This window comes from Dermacentor variabilis, chromosome 2, assembly GCF_050947875.1.
Source record: "Dermacentor variabilis isolate Ectoservices chromosome 2, ASM5094787v1, whole genome shotgun sequence".
Classification (NCBI taxonomy): domain Eukaryota; kingdom Metazoa; phylum Arthropoda; class Arachnida; order Ixodida; family Ixodidae; genus Dermacentor; species Dermacentor variabilis.
In genome coordinates, this window is record NC_134569.1 from 4,879,603 (window position 1) to 4,894,226 (window position 14,624).

A 14,624-nucleotide genomic window follows, 5' to 3' on the forward strand; every position below is an offset into this window, starting at 1 on the left:
AAAAGTTGGCGAACGATGAGCGGGACACCCGCTGACAATCTGTGGCATCACTGCGAGAGGTGGCGGGAATCTTGCGTCTTTCTATCCAAGCCTATTTTCGTGGCAAGAGCTGTTGTTTCGTTAAGCCCAAGTTAGTAATACGACTAAATGTAATATACCTCGTTAGTGTCGCTGAACCGTGTGTACTGGGTCGTCTGTTTCCATTGTAAACAAGGTTCCTGTGGGGCACCAAAATTTCAGCAAAATTGACAAGCCCTCCCTCCCTCAGCCTCAGTGCGTAAGTTTTCTCCGCCCTCCCTGCCCCTCACCCTGACGTGATTCGGGGTCGCAGATGAGGCCAGAAAACTGAAAATTTGGTGGCCATGTTTAGTCGACAGCGCCTCACCGGTGAGAGCACTTGTAGCCACCAAACAACTACTTTACAACTAGTTTCAACAACAGAGACATCGAATATAGACATTCAACTGCTCCACCTCTGGGAGGCATGGACAGACCTGACCAAATGATAGAAGCGGCCGAGCCACAACCACAGGTCGAAGTAAAGGATCCCGCGGACCACAGCGGAGGCGTAAGAATACGCCACCACCCTCACTAAGAACAATCGGCACAACATCTGCGACCACCTTAGCCACACGTTGAGCACATCCAACCACGGTCCTTCCTCCGAGCACTGCTCGGAGATGAACTAGATAAATACCTTCCACAGTGCGCTAAAGGCAGCCCTGAGACTACCGTACCAGGAGTCCACGCAACTCCGGCTATGACTCTGGTGCACGGTACCATTCAAGAACGAGTGGAAGGCCACCTTAACAACCAAGTCCAACGACTACAACGCACAAGGGAGGCGGGCCTCATTCTGTCCCGGCTAGGGTACGCAACGTCAAGAAAACCCAAACAAGAAGACAGAAAACTTCCCGAGCTTAACATCCGAAACAAAATTCAGGGGAACCCGATTCTGCACAACGTGCAACTTGACCATCATAAAAGCTGGAGAGAGGCAAGAGAACAAGCAGTGGCCCTAATTTTTCGCGATGGTGCCTTATACTACGGAGCTCGCATTAGACAAAGCGGTCCTACACACTGGTGTGGCCCGGTATGCCCACACAGACGTGCCATATGTATAACCGTACTGGATAACGCATATGCTTTGAGGGCTTCGGCCACGCTGGACACAGCGGACAGCAGCACGGCGGAGAAGGCTGCTATCGCAATTACCATCCTGCCCGCTTCAACCATACCGGTACCGTATGCACCTATCACAGTGGTTACTTATTTGCAAACCGCCCACAGGACATTGGCAAATGGGATGGCGACATCCTACGCACACCGTACCTTCGCATCAGTACACCCTACAGCGTTACGTAGTCTGTATTGTCTGGACATCTGGACACATCTCTCTCCATGGTAATGAACATGCTAATTCAGTAGCCCGGTAACTCGCTAACCGGGTGCCATTGGAATAGCTGTTCAATCTAGACGATGCACCTACCTAACCACTGAACTTCCCTGAAACGTTGCCACATTACGGGCGTAGCAGGAGACACTCCCCCCACTAGACCATTCCCTTAGCCGAGAAGAAGCCATCGCGTGGCGACAACAACAAACTCATTCCCCTTTATCCTTCAGCTTTTCCACCTCACACCATATCTACACTTTCCTCTGTGGAGCAAAGTCGAGAGGGCGTCAATGAACCTGCGAATGCTCCCATCCTCCGGGCTGCCCCTCAATTTCTTGATCTTAAACTTCCTCCTGGACGTAAGCGCTGACAACTTCGCGATGGCGATGGTTTGTTAGCATCCCCGTTGAAATGAGGTGGTGACAAACAGTCACCTAGACGGCTTGATTTAATCAGGTACACGTTTTAATGCGATGGCAATTATATGAACACTGCAAGCGCATTTCTGTCGTCGGCGTCACCGTGAGGTTCCGCATAAAGTCTAAGTGCGACAACACCGCACGCCCTACGCTGTATGTGCGAGTGAAATAGAGCTGGTCGACTAATTTTTTTACTTGATTAACAATTAATCATTCATCGTTTTAGGCTTTACTCGATTAATCGCTTTCTATGCAGGGTTCTTCATCGAATAAATGATTAATCGAAATTTTTACCGTGCACTTTAAAAAGGTTGAAACACAGTTACCTACATTTGAAGGAACCGATCTTTATGTTTGAGAGGTGGGACCAAGTTAGAAATAAAATTGTACGGCAGAAGGAGGGAGGACGGACGTACAAAGGCGTAATAAGATGTTCACAGGCGTTCCTGCGTTTTTTATGACAATATTTTTCTTTTTACGCTGATGAAGTGATGTCTTCCGAGTGTGCTCCGGTAATCTGAAAGTGTGTTGAACAGAAATAGTGATATGCTAACCTTAACAAACAATACTATTGCTTCAGAAAGTGGTAATGAGATTTACTTACGACACAATAGTGTAAAGCATGCTTCACGATTGCAAAACATGATATAGCGCGGTGCGACGAATGTTCGAAATAAATCGCTTGTCACTGAAAAATAAGGTACATTATTGAGGCCGAAATAAGTTCTATACATATATGCATCACTACGTGATTAGAATTTAGCGAAATTTTAAATTCATACTCAACTAAAATGCCAGTTAGCCGACGGGAAATTTTTTGAATGGGTCTTGCGATCGTGCTTCATTTCAAAAGCTGCGTATACTCTCATTTACTCACTAGGCGCGATGTTTTATGACTTAGTCACGAGATCGTGTCCCTGCCCCCGAATGCTGTTAATATATGAAAGTTGTTTTATTCAAGAAATGAAATTCTGGTATTTTACGTGCCGAAGTCACCATGCGTCCGATAATGAGGCACCGCGTAATGGAGGACTCCGGATTCATCTTGACCACGTGTGGTCCTTTAACGTGCACCTAAATTTAAGTATAGGCGAGGGTTTTCGCATTTCGCCCCAACCCCCCACCCCCATCGAAACGCGGCCGCCGCATCCGGGGTCGAGTCAGCGACCTCTAGCTTAGCAACGCAACGCCATAAACACTGGTCTAAACCATCGGGTGGTGACACTATAGCAGGTATACATTTAACATAGAACGTGTGCTGTCTTACTAATACAGCATTTCGATGAGGGCGAAATGGTAAAGCGCCCTTTTCCTCTGCGATGGGAGCACCTTAAAGATCCCCTGGTGGTGAAAATTAACCTGTAGTCCTCCACTACGGCGTGCTTGAAAATGAAATGGTGCTATTGGCACGTAAAACACCAGTATTACAGTTCAATTTTCTTCATAATGCTGTCGTTTATAGAACTAAAATTAGAAAAAGAAAGCACCCATTGCGATAGCAAATTAGTAGACAGCTGTACAAAGTAAGGATAGCAGTTTTATCGGCAGTATAAACTTGTAAACATGCACTTACTAACTAAATTAACAGTGATAGAATATGTAGGCGTAACTCACTGATGACCTAGAAAGAAACAGACACACAGAGACAGCGCTGCCTTTGCGTCCGCCAAAGGCGTCTACTACAGCGTACGCTATTCGCATGGCCAACGCCGTAGTAGACGCCGCGGTTGTGTCCACTCTGTACGGAGCGGCGGGCCAAGAGGACATCGAGGCACCGTAGCAACCGCCGGAGAAGAACGCCCCTCCTCCCTCGCCTCAACCCCCTGCCTCGGGCGCCACAGGAGAGGGCGCGCATCCGGGCCACGTTCCTCGCTCGCGCACGGGATATTGAACCGCGTTCGCCGGCTCAATGAGTGAGAAAACTTTTATTGTCCGCAATGGGTGACACCGGAGCTCCGGTACCGCTCGTAGGCGTCCAGGGAGCCCGATGTCACCCTAAAGGGCTCACCCTCACACGCTTTTGCTCATGCGGTAAAGACCCTTAAACTTCGTAAAGTAGCAACACTCTCCTCCGCCTGCACTAGCTCCTACTCGTTTCTCCTTCTTTCACGCTCCCTCCTCGACCGTGGCGCCGCCTACGCTGCCCGAGCGCAGCAGATGACCTTTCGCCGCATGCATAGCAACCTCCTATATGAAAACAATCAAACCCCGGCCCTCAGTCCCCAGCAGCTGCGAACTGACCACGGCGGCGGTCAGACCTGCGACGCTGCAGAGGGTGCTACGAATCCCTGGCTCCGGACAGGCCGTCATAGGAATCTAAACCTGGCAACGTTTAACGTTAGAACGTTATCTAGTGAGGCGAGTCTAGCAGTGTTATTGGAGGAATTAGAGGGTAGTAACTAGGATATAATAGGGCTCAGTGAGGTTAGGAGGACAAAAGAAGCATATACAGTGCTAAAAAGCGGGCACGTACTGTGCTACCGGGGCTTAGCGGAGAGACGAGAACTAGGAGTCGCATTCCTGATTAATAAGAATATAGCTGGCAACGTACAGGAATTCGATAGCATTAACGAGAGCGTGGCAGGTCTTGTTGTGAAACGTAATAAGAGGTACAAAATGAAGGTTGTACAGGTCTCCGCCCCTACATCCAGTCATGATACCAGGAAGTCGAAAGCTTCCATGAAGACGTGGAATCGGCGATGGGTAAAGTCAAAACAAAATACACTATACTGATGGGCGACTTCAATGCTAAGGTAGGCAAGAAGCAGGCTAGAGATAAGGCAGCGAGAGAATATGGCATAGCCACTAGGAATAGCAGGGGAGAGTTATTAGTAGAATTTGCGGAACAGAATAATATGCGGATAATGAATACCTTCTTCCGCAAGCGAGATAGCCGAAAGTGGACGTGGAGTAGCCCGAACGGCGAGACTAGAAATCAAATCGACTTCATACTCTGCGCTAAGCCTGGCATCATACAAGATGTGGACGTGCTCAGCAAGGTGAGCTGCAGTGACCATACGATGGTAAGAATTCGAATTAGCCTAGACCTGAGGAGGGAACGGAAACAACTGGTACATAAGAAGTCGATCAATGAGTTAGCGGTAAGAGGGAAACTAGAGGAATTCCAGATCAAGCTACAGAACAGGCATTCGGCTTTAACTCAGGAAGAGAACCTTAGTGTTGAAGCAATGTACGACAATCTTGTGGGCATCATTAAGGAGTGTGCAATAGAATCCGGTGGTAACACTGTTAGACAGGATTCCAGTAAGCTATCGCAGGAGACGAAAGATCTGATCAAGAAACGCCAATGTATGAGTTCCTCAAACCCTACAGCTAGAATAGAACTGGCAGAACTTTCGAAGTTAATCAACAAACGTAAGACAGCTGACATAAGGAAGAATAATATGGATAGAATTGAACATTCTTTCAGGAACGGAGGAAGCCTAAAAGCAGTGAAGAAGAAACTAGGGATTGGCAAGAATTAGATGTATGCGTTAAGAGACAAAACCGGAAATATCATTATTAATATGGATGAGATAGTTCAAATGGCTGAGGAGTTCTATAGAGATTTATACAGTACCAGTGGCACCCACGACGATAATGGAAGAGAGAATTATCTAGGGGAATTCGAAATCCCAAAGGTAACGCCGGAAGAAGTAAAGAAAGCCTTGGGAGCTATGTAAAGGGGGAAGGCAGCTGGGGAGGATCAGGTAACAGCAGATTGGTTGAAGGATGGTGGGCAGATTGTTCTAGAGAAACTGGCCACCCTGTATACGCAATGCCTCATAACCTCGAGCGTACCGGAATCTTGGAAGAACGCTAACATAATCCTAATCCATAAGAAAGGGGACGCCAAAGACTTGAAAAATTATAGACCGATCAGCTTACTGTCCGTTGCCTACAAAGTATTTACTAAGGTAATCGCAAATAGAATCAGGAACTCCTTAGACTTCTGTCAACCAAAGGACCAGGCAGGATTCCGTAACGGCTACTCAACAATATATATTCACACTATCAATCAGGTGATAGAAAAATGTGCGGAATATAACCAACCTTTATAAATAGCTTTCATTGATTACGAGAAAGCGCTTGATTCAGTCGAAGTCTCAGCAGTCATGCAGGTATTACGGAATCCGGGTGTAGACGAGCCGTAGGAAAGATACTGAAAGATAACTACAGCAACTCCTTAACCACCATAGTCCTCCATAAAGGAAGCTACACAATCCCTATAAAGACGGGCATCAGACAGGGAGATACGATCTCCCCAATGCTATTCACAGCGTGTTTAAACGAGGTATTCAGAGACCTGGATTGGGAAAAATTGGGGATAATAGTTAATGGAGAATACCTTAGTAACTTGCGATTCGCTGATGATATTGCCTTGCTTAGTAACTCAGGGGACCAATTGCAATGCATGCTCACTGACCTGGAGAGGCAAAGCCAAAGGGTGGGTCTAAAAATTAATCTGCAGAAAACTAAAGTAATGTTTAACAGTCTCGGAAGAGAACAGCAGTTTATAAGAGGTAGTGAGGCACTGGAAGTGGTAAGGGAATACATCTACTTAGGACAGGTAGTGACTACGGATCCGGATCATGAGATTGAAATAATCAGAAGAATAAGAATGGGCTGGGGTGCGTTTGGCAGGCATTCTCAGATCATGAGCAGCAGGTTGCCACTATCCCTCAAGAGAAAAGTATATAATAGCTGTGTCTTACCAGTACTCACCTACCGTGCAGAAACTAGGAGGTTTACGAAAAGGGTTCTGCTGAAATTGAGGACGACGCAACGAGCTATGGAAAGAAGAATGATAGGTGTAACGTTAAGGGATAAAAAAAGAGCTGATTGGGTGAGGGAACAAACGCGAGTTAATGATATCTTAGTTGAAATCAAGAAAAAGAAATGGGCATGGGCAGGACACGTAATGAGGAGGGAAGATAACCGATGGTCATTAAGAGTTAGCGAATGGATTCCAAGGGAAGGGAAGCGTAGCAGGAGGCGGCAGAAAGTTAGGTGGGCGGAGCAGATTAAGAAATCTGCAGGGACAACATGGCCACAATTAGTACATGACCAGAGTAGTTGGAGAAGTATGGGAGAGGCCTTTGCCCTGCAGTGGGCATAACTAGGATGATGATGATGATGATGATGATGATGATGCTGATGGCAAGGCTGCGCGCTTTAGGCGTTCGCGCTGGCTTTCCAGCTCCGCGTAACTTCGTATACAGCATAGAATTTCTATTCGAATGGTTAAACAAATTTAGCGACGGCAGCTTTTGTTTCATTTCTTGATAACTATTTCTTTAAAAAGTATCTGAAGGAGTGTTCACCCTGTGCGTTGACGACTGCGAATGTATCGCGTGCCCTACAATTAGGTGCGCAACATTTGTCCAGCGCGTGTCGCAATATCTTGTTGCGAATGGTTGTAAATAACACGTTTACAATAGAATTGAACGTCTTGACTTCCAGCGAGCCGTCAGTAGCCTAAAGAATACGCGCCGCCCTTGCCATGTGAATTCGCGGCGCGTATCAGCTATGACGTACAAAGGCTGACGGAGATCGCTGCTCTGAAGGTTCGAAAGTGTATTACAAGCTACAGTGCTGCCAACGTGCGTGCTTGGCAATCTAAGCCCGCTCAAAGGCTCAGAGGTGGGCGCGGGTGCTATTATGTTTCTCGTGTCTTAATGTCGACAGAAATGCCGCGGCCAATCATCGAGTGGGGACTCTGCGTACATAAGAAAATAAAATAAGTTTTTAGCATTCGTGCGCGAAGCGGGAGCGCGATAACAATGCTTAACTCAATCTCAAACAAGACCATAGTGGGCTTCAGTAATTTTTTTCAGGTTAATGACTTATCACGAATAACACTTCATCGTGCGTTGGTTCGTCCGTTCATTAAGTGACGTACTTGCCGCGAACCGAGTTGCACTGAGGTGCATGCATTGAGGACGGTTGCGCTCCCTCCGAAGTAACATTTGCGGGACATTACTTAGTATAATGAAGTCATGATCGCGCAGACAATCCCCCCGCCAAGACGCGGCCGAAATCGCGGCAAGTGAAATGATGTTTTATCTAGTGGTCAAAATGATATGAAACTGCATTCGAGTTGCAAGTTAACGGTTTATTTCCAGCATAGGTGGATTACAGATTTGCCTTTGCAGTCACAAGTCCGTGTGCACCATTTATTTTCTCATTGCGTAATTAAACGCACCAGCCTAACAGCCCTACAGCAAGCACGTCTCAATGAGACATCGTGACTGTAGAAACTAGTAGTGGAATGAACGAGCAACCGAACGTCTAAACGAGCGCGCGAACTAAACGAACGAGCAAACGACTAAACGAATGAGCAAACGACTAAGCACGAAAGACAACTCAACCAGCTCGCCCGCCCGTTTTCTTTGCGAGTGCTCCACCGCCGCATCTCAAGCTTCGCACACTTTAAAGCTCACGCGAATTAGCACATACGTCTCAATTACCTATGTCGCTACGTCTCAATTACCTATGTCGCTCACCGACGAACGCACCACGTACGGTTTCGGGAGAGCACGCACGCTTTTCATCGGTGCCTCTGTATCCCAAATCGACCGGGCGACCGCCAACGACGAACACGAACAAATGAGGCAAACAAAGCTATTCTATCTAAAGAAGGCCAGTAAGTAACCACAAAAGGCAGAGAGTTGCTCTTGCAAGAGGAGTTTTCATGATCGAGACTGAAACTTTGTCAAGACGACTGCGCTGAATCTGAAAAATTTTGTAATCATGCTATCGCACGCAGCCTCGCGTGCCCGCGAACTCAAACCGGTTTGCGCACAAAACGATTAAGCGCACCGAATACGACTAACGCGACCATGTAGTGCGCATATAAACAAAGCAGACGTTGCGTAAAAATCGTGTCAAAGTGTGCAGACAAATGACAACATGCACAGTGACCTCAATATCTACTACGTTATTGGCCGCAACAAAATGAGAAACTATGAGAAACTGACAACTTACATCGCATAGTCGCGTGGAGGATGTTGGTCGGAAGTTCTCCCTCCCGATTCGCTGAAGCCATGTCTTTCTTCTTAACCCGTCGCGCTTACCGGACGGTATCGCGAATAGTTTCTTGCCTTTGGTAAACTATATTGGCACCCGAAGGTGCAGCAGGTCATGTTCACAAAAAATGACGTGAAGCGATGTCGCACTTGCCACGAAACATCCTTCAAGGCGTTCACAAAATCAGAACAACACAGAATAGGAATGGAAGGAATGGCGCCAGCAAGCGCCGCTTCTCTAGCAAAAATGGTACTGAAGCGTAACTGTAAACCAACGAAGACGGCGCAGGGGGCCACGTGATGCAATTAGGCCAATAGCGACGCACCGTCGGCTTCGGCCAGAGCGCTCGAGGAGGAGGCGGCATTCTTCAAAGCGTGGCACTACTTTGCGAAGTTTAAGGGTCTTTATCATAGGGAACCTCACAGCGACCGCAGCGGCGACGGCAGAAATGCGCTTGGAGTGTCCCTATAATTGCTATCGCAATAAAACAGTCTCAGCGACACACTGTGCTGAGTAGTCCGCCAATCGCTGTCTAGTCGGTCTCGTATCGACCCAGCGTTACCGCGCCTTAAACAAGTACACAAAGTCAGGCACGCACTGCCACAACCAATAAGAGAGGGCTGACGCTGCAGGGTGACTTATACCCCTGTCACACGGGAAGATTTAATGGCATTCGATGCATCAAATGCCATTCGGTCTCTTTGCGGTGCTACACAGTAAAATATAATGGTATTCACAAATGATAGCAATGACAGTCTGGAACAAAATTTGTGAAATTCAAAGAAATTCTGTGCCTATTAAACGCGTTTAAGAACTTTTGCGAGTACTTTTAAAACGGACGAAAACATTCTGACGCCAATTATTCACAACTACAAGCGCTTGGATAAACACATCCAGTATGGCCGACCGCCGCAACAGACTCCTGATGCAAAAAGTAATAGCGCTTGAGCACAGCCCGTGGTGAAAATATAATCGCGGCAAAAATAATTATTCCTTTTTAAAAGTCTAAAAAATATCTTTTGACTTTGCTGACTCACGCATTATTTTTTCGCGTTGCGTGTCACTGTTGTCTATTTGGGGTCAAGAGTATACATCCGGTTCAAAATCGAATGCGAATGAATTCCCCTAACTCATTCGATGTCATGCCATTCGAAGTGAGATTATATGCGAATGCCATTCGATTCGAATGAAATTAAAGCTTCCCGCGTGACAGGGGTATTAGTCAGCAACTTGATGTCCTTGAAGTGTCGCGCAAGTGTAACGATAAATTTGCTAGCCATCAATGCAAGGCGGCAGCATCAAAGGCGGTTCACGGTGCAGTTCGGACGAAGCCCTGGTTGCTTTCCGTGGTAAAGCGGTGTTGCACTTTGACGTTACACGCGTATCGGCACCGCACCGACGTAGAGCTATGTACCAGTAGCACTTTAACGCGCGGTAGCATTTAGCATTAGCAGTAGCGGCAGCATCTGACGCATGTCCGCTGAAACACGTTTTTTTTAAATGTTACCGCCTGATTGCCGATGCTGTAAGCCGATATCACCACACCGATTTGCCTGCCATAGATTTGCTATCAACGCACTTTTCGGAGCGCCCCTGGACCAGTGGCTATATCAAGTCCTGACAACCGTTTTCCTGCGCACTTTGGCAGTAGCGACAGCATCTGACGCATGTCCGCTGAAACACGTTTTTGAAATATTACAGGTTAGTCAGATGCTTGTTCGCCTATTCTGACGCCCGCGAATTGCCGCTGCTGCCATTGCTGCCACAGTGCCTTTCTTTCTTTTCTTATTTTGTGAGCTATGTCGTCTAGAAATAAATCTGACCATATAGAGAAGCTTGTCCGGGATTTCCGAAAAGAATTTCAGGGCATGTGTTCGGCTCTTGAAACAGATCTCGGAAATCAACATCGACAGATGACAAAAAGCCTAGAGCTTTTCAACAAAAAGTTTGAAGACATGACTGACCACTGTAAAAAATTGCAGGAAGAAAATCGCGAACATAGAAATCGGATTGAGGCACTCTTGAAGGATTATGTGAAACTATAGAACCAGGTTTCTGACACTGACAAGAGAATGTTCGCGCTAGAACAGCATTGCCGTAACAAAAACGCTGAACTAAAGAATGTACCACTTGCTGCAGATAAAAACTTGTTTCAAATGCTTGGCATGCTTCGAAATGCGATAACTGAACCCAACGCGAAAAATGACATTGATGTGTGCCACCGTGTTCATTCAAAGCATAGCTGCGCGCCAATCATTGTTCAATTCAAAAACAGGTTAATCACGGCGGATAACCCGTCGTGGTTGCTCAGTGGCTACAGGGCTGCTGAGTACGAGGTCACGAGATCGAATCCCGGCCACGGCAGCCGCATTTCAATGGGAGCAAAGTGCGAAAAAACCCGTGTACTTAGATTTAGGTGCACGTTAAAGAACCCCAGGTGGTCAAAATTTCAAGAGTCCTACACTGCGGCGTGCCTCATAATCATGAAGTTGTTTTGGAACGTAAAACCCCATAATTTAATTTTTAAGAACAGGTCAAAACATGACTCTGTTCTTCGCAAGGCACGAAAGCTGCGTCCTTCCGTAGCTGATGTCGGCTGTTCTGGAAAATCTCCCATATTCCTAAATGAGCATCTTTGTCCACAGCTCAAAAAGTTGCTTGCTATAACTATTGAGAAAAAGAAGGAAAAGAAATGGCGGTTTGTGTGGACCACAGATGGTAAAATATTCGCAAGAAGGACTGAGTCTTCGAATGGGCTTCAAATAATATGTGTCGCTGAACTAGCGAAAATTGATGAACACCTGCAGCAGGCCGGTGTCCATCATTAGCTTTCCCTCGTACATTTTTTTTAAATGCCACTCTTGAGTGATGGATCCAAATTTCAATTTGCCAAGTGATCTAAATATACCTGCCTCTGTTAGCAGCCGTATTTCAGTTCTTCATATTAATGCCCAGTCGGCCCGTAACAAAGAAGACGTCATCACAACTTTTATAGCAAGTTTTAAATTTTGTTTTGCCGTAGTTTTGATGACCGGAGCTTGGTATACAAATGAACTGGAGGTACACGAATTGCCTGGTCATAAGTCTTACTTCCTAAATCTTCGCGGTTCAAAAGAGAGTGGTCTTACGTTAATTATTCAAGACAGATTTGAAAGCAAACTGCTCTCGAATTATTCTCGAATTACAGATGATTATGAAATTCTTACGGGGAATTAAGTGCAAATATGGTATTTTATCGGTTATGTATCGCCCCCCCCCCCCCCACCTGGAGATACACTACCTTCATTTTTATCTTTCTTAGAGGAATTTCTTGCTTGGATTAACGATAATAATTACAAACTAATTTTGGGAGGTGATTTCTTGACGAACTCCGTGCCACCAGGCTATACTTACGGAAATGCTCGAAGTAAATGCGTTGGTAAATGTGATAAAACAACTGATACGCATACAATTAAGCACGTCAACATGTATTGAAGCTTTTATAACAAACTGTCTAAATCAGACAATTGACTCGGGAGTTCTCGGATAACATATTAGTGCCCATTTGCCCATATATGTAATACAAAGCTTTAACAACTCAAACTCAAAAAACAAACATGAAAGGTCTGTCACAGACCGTAACGTAAACCAGGAGACATTGCAGCGTTTTCGTGCAATTTTCTTAGCCGCAGACTGGCGCTCATCTATGTTAGTGGTTACGCTACTCGCGCGAATGAGCTACTAATATACAAAATTAAAACAACCTACGCCATAAGATTTGCTTACATCAAAAAGACCCGTCCGCGTAAGGCAAGAAAGCCGTGGCTTACTTCGAAATGCCTGGAAGCTATCATCGATAAAAATGCACTGTTTCAAAGGTTCCTTAGGACAAAAAGCGCTCCGATTTACAATCGTCTAAGAAACACCGGAATAAAAGAAACAGCCTTTTGCGCAGACAAAAAGAACGATACTTTTATAACTTGTTTAATCACGAAATATCTAGAAAACCGGAACTTGTCTGCAAAAGGCTGAATTCTTTCTTAAAAGGTTATTCTAAAGAAAATACTGGTCCCACTGAGATCAAATTAGATAACGATACTTTCACTGGCCGTGAGCTAGCTGACCTTTTTAACATTTGTTTCGCCTCTGTCACAAACAGTATGCATAATACTTCCAGCATGGAATTTATGCCTTCGAGAACATGTGAATATGCGTATTTGTTTCCCTTATCCCAGCCAGAAGTTTTAGCAGTGTTCTTATCCCTCAAAAATAGCTACTGCGCCGACCCTGATGATCTACAAGTTCGACCCGTCAAGTACGTGCTTAATATCATTGCCTCAGCCCTAACACATGTGATCAATCTTATCTTTTCTTGTGGCGATTTCCCGAGAAAGCTACAAGTTGCTAAAGTTACCATCAGTTTCAAAGGCGGTGACAAAAATAATGTATCAAACTACAGGTCTGTTTCCATACTGCCCATTTTTTCCAAAGCTATTGCGAAGTTGATGCACATAAGAATGTTTTTTTTTTTTAAGTCGCCATAACATCATAACGCCGTTTCAATTCGGTTTTAGTAAAAAAACGTTCCACGGAATCCGCGTTACTTCTTCAAAAAGTAATCATATTAGACTGTTTCGAGAGTCAACATTACATAGTTGGAATATGTATCGACTATTCTAAAGCCATTGATCGGATTAACCATACCACACCTTTAAAAAAGCTAGAGCATTACGGATTCCGTGGATCATTTTCCATAGTTATGCAAAGCTACTTGAGTGATCACCAGCAGCAGGTACAACTGAATTACTATAAATCAAGCTTTCGATTCCTAAACAGCGGAGTTCTACAGTGCAGTATCCTAGGACCTCTACTTTTTAATGTATATTCATTTATTGGTACCTCAAATACCCCATTTGGGGTTTTACATGAGTGGTGGGCCTATTTAAATCATATTTTCAATGAATGCCTTGAACGATGAACGACTGGAGTGTTGCACCGCTCCAGCAGGTAGACGATTCCAATCTCTCGCTGTTTGAACGAATAAAGAGTTAAGATGAGCGGAGGTGCGAGCTGGAGGGGGATAAACAGCCCTTGAATGGCTGTGACGGGATGAAGTGCGATGCGCAGGCGCAATGTCGGTCTGACGAAGTAGTGAGTGATAAAATCTGTAAAAGAGGCACAGTCTTGCTGTGTTGCGGCGCTGCTCGAGGGTTGGAAGATTCAGGGATAAGTAACGCTAGTGTGGTAAGAGTAGTCAGAATGAATTAACCTTGCTGCACGATTCTGTATGGATTCTAGTGCTGTTGCCAGGTTAGATTGGTGTGAGTCCCACACTGAGCATGCGTATTCCAGTTTGGGTCGAACGATTGTTAAATGTGCGAGTAGCGTTATTGAGGGTGGAACAAGACGTAGATTACGGCGCAGGTAGCATAGTACACGATTGGCATCATTGCTAATGTTGCAAATGTGCGAGGACCAACTGAGGTTATTGGACAAGTTAACGCCTAGGTACCTATATTAAGTCACAGCACATATTTCCGAACCGTCGATAATGTAATTAGCTGAAATAAATGATTGGCGACGATGTAAAGTCAGTAGCGACGTTTTTGTGACGTTGAGGGACATTAGCCAATTATTACACCATGTTCCAATGACGTTAAGGTCGGACTGGAGAGCGCAAGAATCAGTGTCGTTAGTAATAGGACGATAGATTACACAATCATCAGCAAATAAACGAATTTTGGAAGAGCAACCTATCGGTAAGTCGTTAATGTATATTAAGAATAGTAGTGGCCCCAAGA